Here is a 12,489-nt window from a genome sequence, read left to right as displayed (position 1 = left end):
AGTATGATCGAGAACCTCATATGATTAGCCGTGCTGTGACAGAGCATTTGGACCATTTTCACAAGAGGATGGGATGCAGCCATTGACAAGGGTGATGCCTCCAGACGATTAGCCATGCAGTGACAGCGCATCGGACCATTTTCCAGAGAGGATAAAAAGTAGCCATTGACAACGGTGATGTCCTTACATAAAGCCAGCCATGGAAAGGAGTAAGACTGATTAGATGAAGACAGCAGGAAAGCAGAGGTTCAGAAGAACGAAAGCATCTCTATACACTTATCTGAAATTCTCACCAATGATATACATAAGTGTTTCTATCCTTATTTTCTATCTATTTATTATTTATGTTCGAAAACTCCATAACTATTTGATATCCGCCTGACTGAGATCTCCAAGGTGACCATAGCTTGCTTCATACCAACAATCTCCGTGGGATCGACCCTTACTCACGTAAGGTTTATTACTTGGACGACCCAGTGCACTTGCTGGTTAGTTGTATCGAAGTTGTGAATGAAAAATAATTTATTAAGACGTGCGTACAGAGTTTTTGGCGCCGTTGCCTGAGATCACAATTTCGTGCACCAGAAATAAAATGTCAAGAAAGTAAATTAATAACTAGAAATGCTCTTGGCAAGGTATGAGAACTAAAAGTCCTATCCTAACTATCCTTATCAATTGTGATGAGAATTGTCTATTGCTCCCACTTAGTTAACCTCTAAATATGGAGGAAAGTCAAGTAGATGAATCAATTTGATTTCTCAAGTCCTAGTCAACTCCTAAGGAAAGACTAACTTTAGAGGGATCCAAATCAACTAGCAAATTTTAATTATCAGTCAACAAAGGAGTTTGATAACTCAAGAGTCTCCAATTACTCAACCAAAGCCAAAAGGAGAGAAATCTACTCTAAAATCCAACCAAGCATTTTATTAAACACTTGGAAGGCACAACATAAAAGCATAGAAAAGCAATAAGAGATAATGAAATCCAAACAACCAATTGCAAGCATTAATAATAACAAACGAAGAAAGGAACAATAATTATGAAATACCTCAAATTGCATTAAATAGAAATCAAATCTAACATGAGAATTCATAAACTAAAATAGCAACGTAGAGTAATTAACAAGGAAAATAAATAAACTGGAATGCTAAAACAAATAAGAGTATAAGAGAAACTAAATTAAACTAAGATAGAAATCTGAAATTGAAAATAGCTAAACCTAAGAATCCTAAAACCTAGAGAGAGGATAGAGCCTCTCTCTCTAGAAAACTACATCTAAAACCTCAAATTCTTTGAATCAAAGTTGTGTGAATGAAAAAATGAATGATTATTCCCCCACTCTGCAGCCTCTAATCTGTGTTTTTCGGGCTTGGAACTGGGCCAAAAGGAGCCCAGAAATCGCCCCCAGCACTTTCTGCAATTTCTGCACATGGCGCATGTCACGCGTACGCGTCAGTCATGCGTACGCGTCAATGGTCTTCTTCGCGTGTCACGCGTACGCGTTAGTTACGCGCATGCGTCGCTGTGCAATCTCGCATATCACGCGTACGCGTCAGGTATGCGCACGCGTCGTTGTGAAAATCTCCAAATCAAGCGCACGCATGAGCCATGCGTGCGCGTCGATCCTCGCTGGTTATCTCCTTTATTTCTTGTGCTCCTTCCATTTTTGCAAGCTTCCTCTCCATCCTCTAAGCCATTCCTACCCTATATAGCCTGAAAACACTTAGCAGACAGATCACGGCATCGAATGGTATAAAAGGAAATTAAAATACATAATTAAAAGGCTTAGGAAGCAAGTTTTCAACTATATCACAGAATTAGGAAGGAAAATGTAAAACACGCAATTTATATGCATAAGTGTGAGAATAATGGATAAAAATCTACTAAATTAAGCACAAGATAAACCCTAAAAATGGGGTTTATCAATTGGTCTGTTCCTTACAGCACCCAAATCTCACATAGTTATAGCCATGGTCATCATAACAGCTATGAAGATAGTTGTGGCTCACATCGATTCATCGTTCAGAGCTCAATTAAACCATGCCTATTCACAGTCATTAAGGTTGTATCTGCACCAAACAATCAACATTAAGGTGATCAGTCTTAATATCTCAAGTTAAGCACGAACATTCCCAAAATGATTGCTCATAGACATTCATGCCTAATGTATCTTGAAGATACCCTAACAGCATGAGACACACAAGTAGAGTATGCAACGAAGCATAGTTAGTCCACTCCCCAAGCTCTATTGGGAACGAACTGCTCTGATACCAAATTGTAACGACCCAATTTCTGGTATGTCATGATCATAATAGAAACTAAGCGCTACCAACTTGTCTTCCTAATTACTATCTACTATTTATTATATGAGCCTGATTCGTTGTTAAAAGCGTAGTTATTTTTCGAGGTACTTTTTTTTTTGAAAACGTTTGGATTAATAAACAGAATCATTTATAATTAATTCACAACTAATAATAGATAAAATAGTCATAAACAACCACACATAAATACATCACAAGCAGTTAACAACATTCAGTGATCCAGCCTTTCTAGAGTATAGACTTTTAGTTAGAATACCCCTAGATATAACTAGATAATAACTTTATACATATATATACATACAACATCCCAGGCCCTGACCTGTTCAAAAAGTCCCTAAGCTGGCTCCCAGGCTAGCCTAGACTCTATACTCACCTAGTCCCTCTAAACTACTAAGGCGAGGGAAAGTATGTTCTAAGTCTTCAAAACTCAAGTCAGGTGGAACGTCATCAAAAAGTGGAACATCATCTACTACTCCTCTGCACAATCAGACATTGCCATATGACGTCTCTCTGGTACCTCATCAAGTAGCCACATAACAGGAGTCTCGTACACAGGATTTAGTTAAAATTCGCATACAAATGGGGTGCAAACATTAGCTGGTCTCACAGTATATACATATAAATAGGTAACGGAGTTCACTCTAGGCTCAGAAGACTACCTAGAGTGGAATCCTCTTTACAGAACGATCATCAATGAACTACGGAAGGGTACTCTTGCTTCCATCTGAAGGGAGAAGAGAGAGAGAAGGGGTAAGAATTGGGGAGTTCTTAGTAGGGTTGGGGTTATTAGTTACGTTTATTAATTCCGTGTTATTTGGCAAATGAATATCAGAATACAGAGAAGCAGTAAACAGAAGATACAGATAAATAGAGAAAATAGAAAAAACAGAAAGCAAAACACAAAAAAAAGAATGCAAGAAAATAAAATACAGACACAGAGAATAGAATATAAACAAAGGAAGCATACATTCATACAACAATTATAACAGAGGAAATGCACAACTAAGTATGATGCATGTCTGTCCTATGCAGGCCATAAGCTCACGTGTCGGTTTACACCCTGCAGCCCGAAATTACCTAAGAACCAGTCTTAGATATGGTTTTCCTTAGTGCATACGTGTTGGTGGTAAGAATACCACTCCTTCGTGACTACCGGCAGTCGGCGCAAAGCTCGACCCCATAATATACGCACAAGGGGAAACAGTGATCCTCAGTTCGTGGGCGTCCCTGAGATCAACACACAAACAAAACAGATATCCTCAGTTCGTGGTTTTCCCCGAGATCAATACACAACACAGAATGATCCTCATTTCGTGGGTTATCCCCGAGATCAATACACAATAAACAACGATCCTCATTTCGTGGGTTATCCCTGAGATCAATACACGACAAACAACGATCCTCATTTCGTGGGTTTTTCTCGAGATCAGCACACAACAACAATCAATTTCAAGCATAACCAAACCATACCATAATCACACAAATCAAATACAACTAATCAAGATTAATTTTACCAAACCCTGCCTTGATTTGCTGCCTCAAATCCGGTTATGCTTTTAGGTGTTCTTTTTGTACTTTTTTCTCCTAAAACACATCAAGAATAACTTTGAATCCATAAAACCTCAACTGACCAAACCTTAATCAACATGTTAGGAAGGGATTCCTCACCTTAAATGTGCTGGGAATTGAAGATTCTTGGCTCACAAGTCAAGCTAAGCAAGAGATCTAAGGAAGAACATCAAGAAAACACATGTTTTAAGCATGCTTCCTTGAAAACCGAATTCAAAGGGGAAAGTGACAGCCATCTAACCTTATTTTCATCCTTGATAAGTTACATGGTTATATAGAGGAAGAAGAGAGGATCATTTTCGTGTAATCAGAGTTTTGATTTGAGTTTTAGTTCAGAAGAAATCAAGCTTTAAAGATTTAAGTATCATGAAAGTTTCTCTCTTTTCTCTCTTGTAATTTTCGGCCAAAATGAAGAAATGAGACAGCCTTGGAGTGTCTTGGGGGTGTAAGGTGAATTGTGATTGGTTGGCTTGGAGGTGGATGACGAGGCGGAAATTAGCCGATTAAGAATTTAATATAGAAATAATGTTGCGAGTACAGTTCCTAACCGACGAAAAATCCGCTTATCAATTTGGAAAAAGTTATCACAATTTTTGAATAAAAATACTGGGAGTAGAAATCCCAGGTCGTCTCCCAACGAGTTGACAAAAGAGTGCTATTTTATTAGTCAAGAGTTTTTCGAGAAATTTTAAGAGTTGGAGAACAGAAAAATAAATGATTGTAAATTAAAGCAGTGAAAATTAACAAGAGAATTTATATAATCAAAATAAAAGCCTTGACCGGGGGAAGATTAATTAGAAATTCTATCCTTGTTGGATTCTCCAAAGTGTAATGGCAAGAGGTTGTTGTTTTCACTTAGTTAACCCTTACTAAATAAAGGAAAGTCAAGTGATTGAGCTAACTCTTATTCACAAGTCCTAATCCTCTCCTATGGAAGGATTAGCGTTAGTGACTAGAGAGTTAGGGCTTGGGTTTAAAGTAGGCTCGGTTTGATCGGTTTGATCTGTTTGTTCGGTTTTAGACTAAAATTTTTAAAATTAGTGTTAATATTCGTATTTTTAATATTTTTACCTCGTTAGATTAATAAAATTTAATTCTCTAATTTATTTAATTAATAATTAATTTATTAACTAATTATTCATTAATTATGCAGAATTTACAGACATTAGTATTCTCCTTACAGACATTAGTATTCTCCTTCCATAACATTGCTAGCCCCTTAGCCAAACCAACTAGCTCCACACACAAAAAAAAAATTACCAAAACCTTCTTCCTTTAACACTCATTCCACAATCAAAGTATTCTTCTTAGTTTCATAGAAAAATAATACTTTGAAAGAATGGAGTCTATTAACTCCTTTAATTTTGGAAACTGTCAGAAATTTTTTTAAATCCGGACAATTTTCACATGAGCATCTTCATATTTTTCCAGGTGCCAATTATTCGGTGGCATCCTCTCCTTTTTCAATAACAACCAAATCCTCTTGATATTGCGTTTTAGTATTAGAACTATGACTTGAGAAAACTAAATTCCTTTCAAATCCCTTGATATGCTTGTACATAGATGCCTTCCTAACCAACTGCTTCATATTCTATTTTCTTATACTCTTGTTTTCTTCTTTCTTCTTTGTAGCAGCAAAACAAAATGATGCACAAGCATTAGTAGGTTGCTCGGAGACTACTACAACCCCCTTGCTCTTCCTTATTTCCTCCGATTCTCCTTGAGTAACAGTAACAGTCTTAACAATGCTATTTTCTTTTGCTAGTAGCTTCTTCTGCCCACTTTGAACCTTCTCTTCATCACCTTTATAGACATTGTGAGTTTCTTTTTTAAACTAATAGGCTAGCAACCTCCATATTAAACATACTAGAATAGGTTTCTTCGATCTTTGACCCCCTCCTCTCCATATCTTAAGTAGTTTAGAATCTGGTTTTCTTTTTGTAGCATTAATCTTCTCCCAAATTGATCTGTCTTAAGCCAAGCTCCCTATAACTCGTCACCCATATCCCATTCTGTAACAACCCTGATTTTCGAGTACATGAGATCTTTTCTGAAAGTATGGATTTCTCCGGAAGATCAGTAAAGGGAACACCTCTGCTATATCATCAAGTATCTCAATCCTCATTATCATTATGTCATCCTTAAGCTAGAACCTCCTTTGAGGCAAGCTCGATAATGCAATCGCGAAGAACCTAGTTTTTGAACGTTGGCAGTTTTGATTCTGATTTTTGTAAATAGTCTCTGTTTGACGAACTGGACTCGATTCATGAGAGGAGAGAGATAATAGTATAATATTATCATTATATTAGTATTAGAAAATGCTTGAATGATATTATAAGGTTATCTGGTCTGTTTTTGTTAAAAACAGAAAATCAGTTAAACCGGATTTACGGTTTACTGGTGCAACTTAGCACCAGCACTCTCTGATGAATTTAGCAATGCTAAGGCCTCATTATACATGTTCTATTCTCATAATAAATATTTTACTAGTGTCATTTATGCTAGTAGCTCAGAAAATAATTTTTAGAGATGTTTTTACGAGTGTTCCGATACACCTAGTTTTAGTTGTGATTATGATATGGTTTGGCTGTGCTTGAAATTGATTGTTTGTATGAGTAATTCTTGTTGAAATTTTGGTGAAAATTTGATGAAATTTGATGAAATTCAAGCTATGAATGTGTGTTCTTGTGGCTGCTGGAAAACAAAACCCTAGAGCTTAAATTGAGGTTCACTTTGTGTTAAAATCATGTAGAAAAGATGGGGTTTTAGTGGCTGGAAATTTATTTTGAATTATGGTAAAAATCGGTTGCTGAAAAGACTGAAAAATGGGTAAAAACAAAGAAAGAATTTGAAGAATTTACGAAGAACACGAAGAACACTTTGAGTGTGGTGAAGAACAATGAAGAACACCTTTTAGATCTTAGAAAGGGCAAGGAAGTAAATATTTTGGTGTTTGAGGGGTTATTTTGTAATTTCTGAAAGTTAGGGTGGTTAAAGTAGAATTATTAAAAGTTACTGGGATAAAAAGTTAATTTTAAAGGTTAAAAGGTAAAGGCAAGGTAATTTTCGAAAATTTAATAATAAAATATTAAATAATAATAAAATATTAAATAATAATATTTAATTAAAAATGATATTTTAATAAAAATAATAAAATAATGCAAAAAAGGCAGTTTTCTGTAAAAGCTTTAGAAAGACAACTTTAAATGTAGAATTTCATAATTACCTTCATAAAACACTTAGGGAGTGGTAAGAACATATTAGTGAGGCAAAGATAAAAGAAAGATAAAAAGATAAAGAAAAGATAAAAATCAAAGAAAAAGTCTGTAAAGTTTTAATGACAGAAAAACAAACAGAGACTAGTGAACGAACTAGGGCAACTTAGTTAGTACTTAAGTCGCGACTAGGGTTAGGTATTATATGAAAAGTTAAACTGTTTCAGTATAGACTTAATGAACCTATACTTGGGACAGGCTAACTATTCATACCAAAATTTACATAAGCTTTACATACATACGTTAAGCAGAAAAATCATAACAGAATAAAGAAACACAGAGAACAGAGTAAATTCAAGAGATAAAGAGAAAAGGAGTACTATGGATACAGAAGAAAGAGTAATTAGAGAAAAGTAAAGAGTTACAGAGAATAGAGTAACCAGAGTAAAGTAAAGAGATAAAAAGAAAAAGAGTAATATAGACACAGATGGAAAGAGTAATCAGAGAAGAGAAAAGAGATACAGATAACAGAGTAATTAAAACAGAGTAAAGAGATACAGAGAAAAGAGAAACCAGAACAGAGTAAAGAGATATAAAGAGAAGAGTAATATAATAAAGAGATATTTATATATATTAGTTGCTTGATGCAACCCAGAGCTATATTTATATATATATTAGTTGCTTGATGCAACCCAGAGCTATATTCAATATATATTAGTTGCTTATATTATTTGTGAATTGATTATAAATGATTCTGTCTATTAATCCAAACGTTTTCAAAAAAAAATACACCACGCAAATTAACTACGCGTTTAACAATGAATCAGGCTCATATGATAAATAATAGATAATAATTAGGAAGACAAATTGGTAGCGCTCAGTTTTCGGTATGATCTAGACATATTGAAAATTGGGTCGTTACAATTTGGTATCAGAGCAGTTCGTTCCCAGTAGAGCCTGGAGAGTGGACGGACTATGCTTCATTGCATACTCTGTTGTGTGTCTCATGTGTATAGGATATCCCAGTGATATATGTTGCATGATTGTTTCTGTGTTTTCATTTTGGGAATGTTCACACTTGACTTGAAGTGTTAAGACTGATCACCTTAACAATGATTTTTGGTGTGAACAGGACTACAAAGGGTTCTCGGAGACGAGGCATACGGGAAGGAATTCCTAATGTTAACTACGAGAGGGAACAGGAAACGTTTATGGCTACCATGAACAACGTGGCTGAAGTAGTGCGTGAAGCTGCTATAGCAGCGGCTAGGGCTGTTGAACGTCTCGGAGTGAGAAATGGGAACGAGAATGAATACGGAGAAGATAATGGGAATGATGAGAACAACTTATGGCATCCTGAAAGACCTATGACCCTTGCGACATTTCTGAAGGTTAATCCGCTTAAGTTCAAGAGTACACTCGTTGCGACTGACACTGATAATTGGTTTCGAGGTATTGAACGATCACTGAAAGCGCAACATGTTCCGGAAGGACAACACGTGGAGTTTGCAACTTATATGCTCGAGGGAGAAGCTGAGTACTGGTGGCAGGGGATACAGAACCACCGAGATGTCAGCCTTTTAACTCGCAATAATGGTAGTGACAATAATCGTGACATTGAACAAGGACATGAGAGTCAACCTCACCAAACTCAAAGTGGTGTAGTATGCCCAACTTGTGAAAAGCATCATGGTAGTAGGCTTTGCCGGTTCAGAACAGGTTTATGTTACTACTGTAATAAGGAAGGACATCGGGCAAGAGACTGTCGAAAAAGAATGGTAGATGAGTCTGCTGGCAATACTATAAAGTTTGGATTTATCGCTCGAGGTAAAGTAAGGCAAGGCAATGGTAAACGAGCCCGTCAGGCTTACATAAACCCTACATGTAAGCAATGCGGAAAAGAGCATAGTAACAGGTCTTGCCAGTTTGGATCACCTAACTGTTATGCTTGTGGAGAACTTGGACACGTTGCTAAGGATTGTCCGAAGGGATTTACTCGAAATCCAGTCAGAACCCAACAATAAGGACGAGTGTTTGTTATCACTATTGACGATGTTGTGCAATCGGATGCCCTCATTCAAGGTCAGGTTATGTCAAGAATCGATTTCTAACTGTACTGTATGATTCGGGTGCATCGCATTCTATATTTCTCTAACTATTGCTCATGAGTTAGGATTATATTTCTTTAAATTGAATTTTTACTTGATTGTCCATACACCTGCATCCCAAAATGCTTTGACCAGTTTAGTGTGCCTGCAAGTACCATTCGCTATTAGGAATAGGACTTTTATACACTATCTAATCTGTTTGCCTCTATATGGTTTAGAAGTTATTTTAGGATTAGATTGGTTATCTAAGTATCATGTTTTCCTTGATTATTTTAAAAGAACTGCTGTTATTCCATCTGATAGTCTATGTACTAAACCATTTCTGTCCCACACCTTATATCTGAATATTGTAAGAGTTACCTTAGGCGGGAGTGATTGTGAGGGGTACGTTCTGTTAGCGGCTAGCTTGAATGATAGTGAATTAATCTCAGAACGAATCCAAATGGTGAAGGAATTTCCTGATGTTTTCTTGGATGACATACCTGAGTTTTCTCCTCAGCGAGAGATAGAATTCAGCATTGATCTAGTACCTGGAACCGGACCGATTTCCAAAGTACCACACTGGATGTCACCATTGCTTGCAGAGCTGAAGAAGCTGTGAGACAGGATCGTAGTGGCCTATAGAGATACAAGAACATAATTTGTGAGCCTAACTATGGAGAATTGCGACAAAAGATTCTTGCTGAAGCTCACCAAAGTAGATTTTCTATGCATCCTGGAGTGACAAAGATGTATCGAGATTTGAAACAAATGTTCTGGTGGCCGGGCTTAAAGAAAGAAGTAGCTGATTATGTCTCAAAATGTTTAACCTGCCAGAAGATGAAGGTGGAACATCAGAAGCTGTCAGGAACCCTGCAACCCTTAGAAATACCACAATGGAAATGGGAGCAGATTACTATTGATTTTGTCACGGGATTGCCAAGAACCTCAACAGGACGTGATGCCATTTGGATGATTGTGGACAGGTTTACAAAAATCGGCGTGCTTCTTTCCGATTAGAGCTGACTATACTTTAGAAAGGCTGGAACAAATATATATTCAAGGAATCGTACGACTACATGGGATACCTTCATAAATTGTCTCAGATCAAGTTTCGAGGTTTATTACTAGATTTTGGGGAGCTTTTCAGAAAGCGTTGGAAACAGAATTGCACACGAGTATAGCATACCATCCTCAGATAGACGGACAATCAGAGCAGACAATCCAGACGTTAGAAGATATGTTATGATCATGTATGATAGACAACCAAAGCAGCGGGATAAGTATTTGCTTTTGGTCAAATTCGTCTACAACAACAGTTTCCAATAAAGTATCGGGATGGCACCATATGAATCTCTCTATGGAAGAAGATGTCGACACCATTGTGTTGGAATGACGATGGAGAAGCTAGTGTCTTAGGTCCAGACTTAGTGTAAGAAACTACTGAGGAGATAAAGGAGATTTGTCGGAAGATCCAGACAGCACAAAGCCGTCAAAAGAGCTATGCCGATAATAGACGTAGACCCTTAGAGTTTAGTGATGGAAACCGTGTCTTTCTAGAAGTAACCTCGATTACTAGAATAGGTAGAGCCCTTAAGACTAAGAAGCTTAACCCATAATACATAGAACCTTTCCAAATACTTAAAAGAGTCGGTCTAGTAGTTTATCAAATAGTCCTTCCTCCATATTTATCAAACCTTCATGATGTTTTTCATGTCTCACAACTTAAGAAATATATTCTCGACAAGAGTCACGTTTTACAACCAGAGACAGTACAGTTATGAAATGATTTGACATATCAAGCATCACCGGTTCAGATCGTAGAAAGAAGTGATAAGTAGCTAAAAGGCAAGACTGTTCGCTTAGTCAAAGTAGCATGGGAACCAAGAGGAGAGGAAGAGCACACTTGGGAACTGGAAGATAAGATGAAAGCTGATTACCCGCATTTATTCCTAGGTAACTGAAATTTTGAGGGCAAAATTTTCTTTTAGGTAACCGGGTTTACGGTTTACTGGTGCAGCTTAGCACCAGCACTCTCTGATGAATTTAGCAATGCTAAGGCCTCATTATACATGTTCTATTCTCATAATAAATATTTTACTAGTGTCATTTATGCTAGTAGCTCAGAAAATAATTTTTAGAGATGTTTTTACGAGTGTTCTGATACACCTAGTTTTAGTAGTTGTACACCAGAGATATTTTAATATTATTTTAATCCACCTCCAAGCCAACCAATCACAACTCACCTTACACCCCCAAGACCTCCAAGGCTGTCTCATTTCATCATTTTGGCCGAAAATAACAAGAGAGAAAAGAGAGAAACTTTTATGAACACTTAATCTTTAAAGCTTGATTTCTTCTGAACTAAAACTCAAATCAAAACTCCGATTTCACCAAAATGATCCTCTCTTATTCCTATACATAACCATGTAACTTTTCAAGGATGGAAATAAGGTGAGATGGTTGTCTCCCTCCCATTTCAATTTGGTTTTCAAGGAAAACCATGCAAAACATGTGTTTTCTTGATGTTCTTCCTTAGGAATCATGCTTAACTTGACTTGAGGGACAAGAAACATGAATTTCCAGCAAGTCTAAGGTGAGATATCTCTTACTAACATACTGAGTGAGATTTGGTCAGTTGAGAGTTTTTGGATTTAAAGTTGTTCTTGATGTGATTTAGGAGGAAAAAGTGCTTAAGGACCACCTAAAAGTTTAACCAAATTAGGAGCAACAAAACCAGGTAGGGATTGATGAATTTAATCTTGATTGATTGTGTTTGATTTGTGTGATTATGATATGGTTTGGCTGTGCTTGAAATTGATTGTTTGTATGAGTAATTCTTGTTGAAATTTTGGTGAAAATTTGATGAAATTTGATGAAATTCAAGCTATGAATGTGTGTTCTTGTGGCTGCTGGAAAACGAAACCCTAGAGCTTAAATTGAGGTTCAATTTGTGTTAAAATCATGTAGAAAAGATGGGGTTTTAGTGGCTGGAAATTTATTTTGAATTATGGTAAAAATCGGTTGCTGAAAAGACTGAAAAACGGGTAAAAACAAAGAAAGAATCTGAAGAATTTACGAAGAACACGAAGAACACTTTGAGTGTGGTGAAGAACAATGAAGAACACCTTTTAGATCTTAGAAAGGGCAAGGAAGTAAATATTTTGGTGTTTGAGGGATTATTTTGTAATTTCTGAAAGTTAGGGTGGTTAAAGTAGAATTATTAAAAGTTACCGGGGTAAAAAGTTAATTTTAAAGGTTAAAAGGTAAAGGCAAGGTAATTTTCGAAAATTTAAT

This window comes from Arachis ipaensis, chromosome B09, assembly GCF_000816755.2.
Source record: "Arachis ipaensis cultivar K30076 chromosome B09, Araip1.1, whole genome shotgun sequence".
Lineage (NCBI taxonomy): Eukaryota > Viridiplantae > Streptophyta > Magnoliopsida > Fabales > Fabaceae > Arachis > Arachis ipaensis.
The sequence above is the reverse complement of the archived record's forward strand: the minus strand, read 5'-3'. Positions refer to the sequence as shown.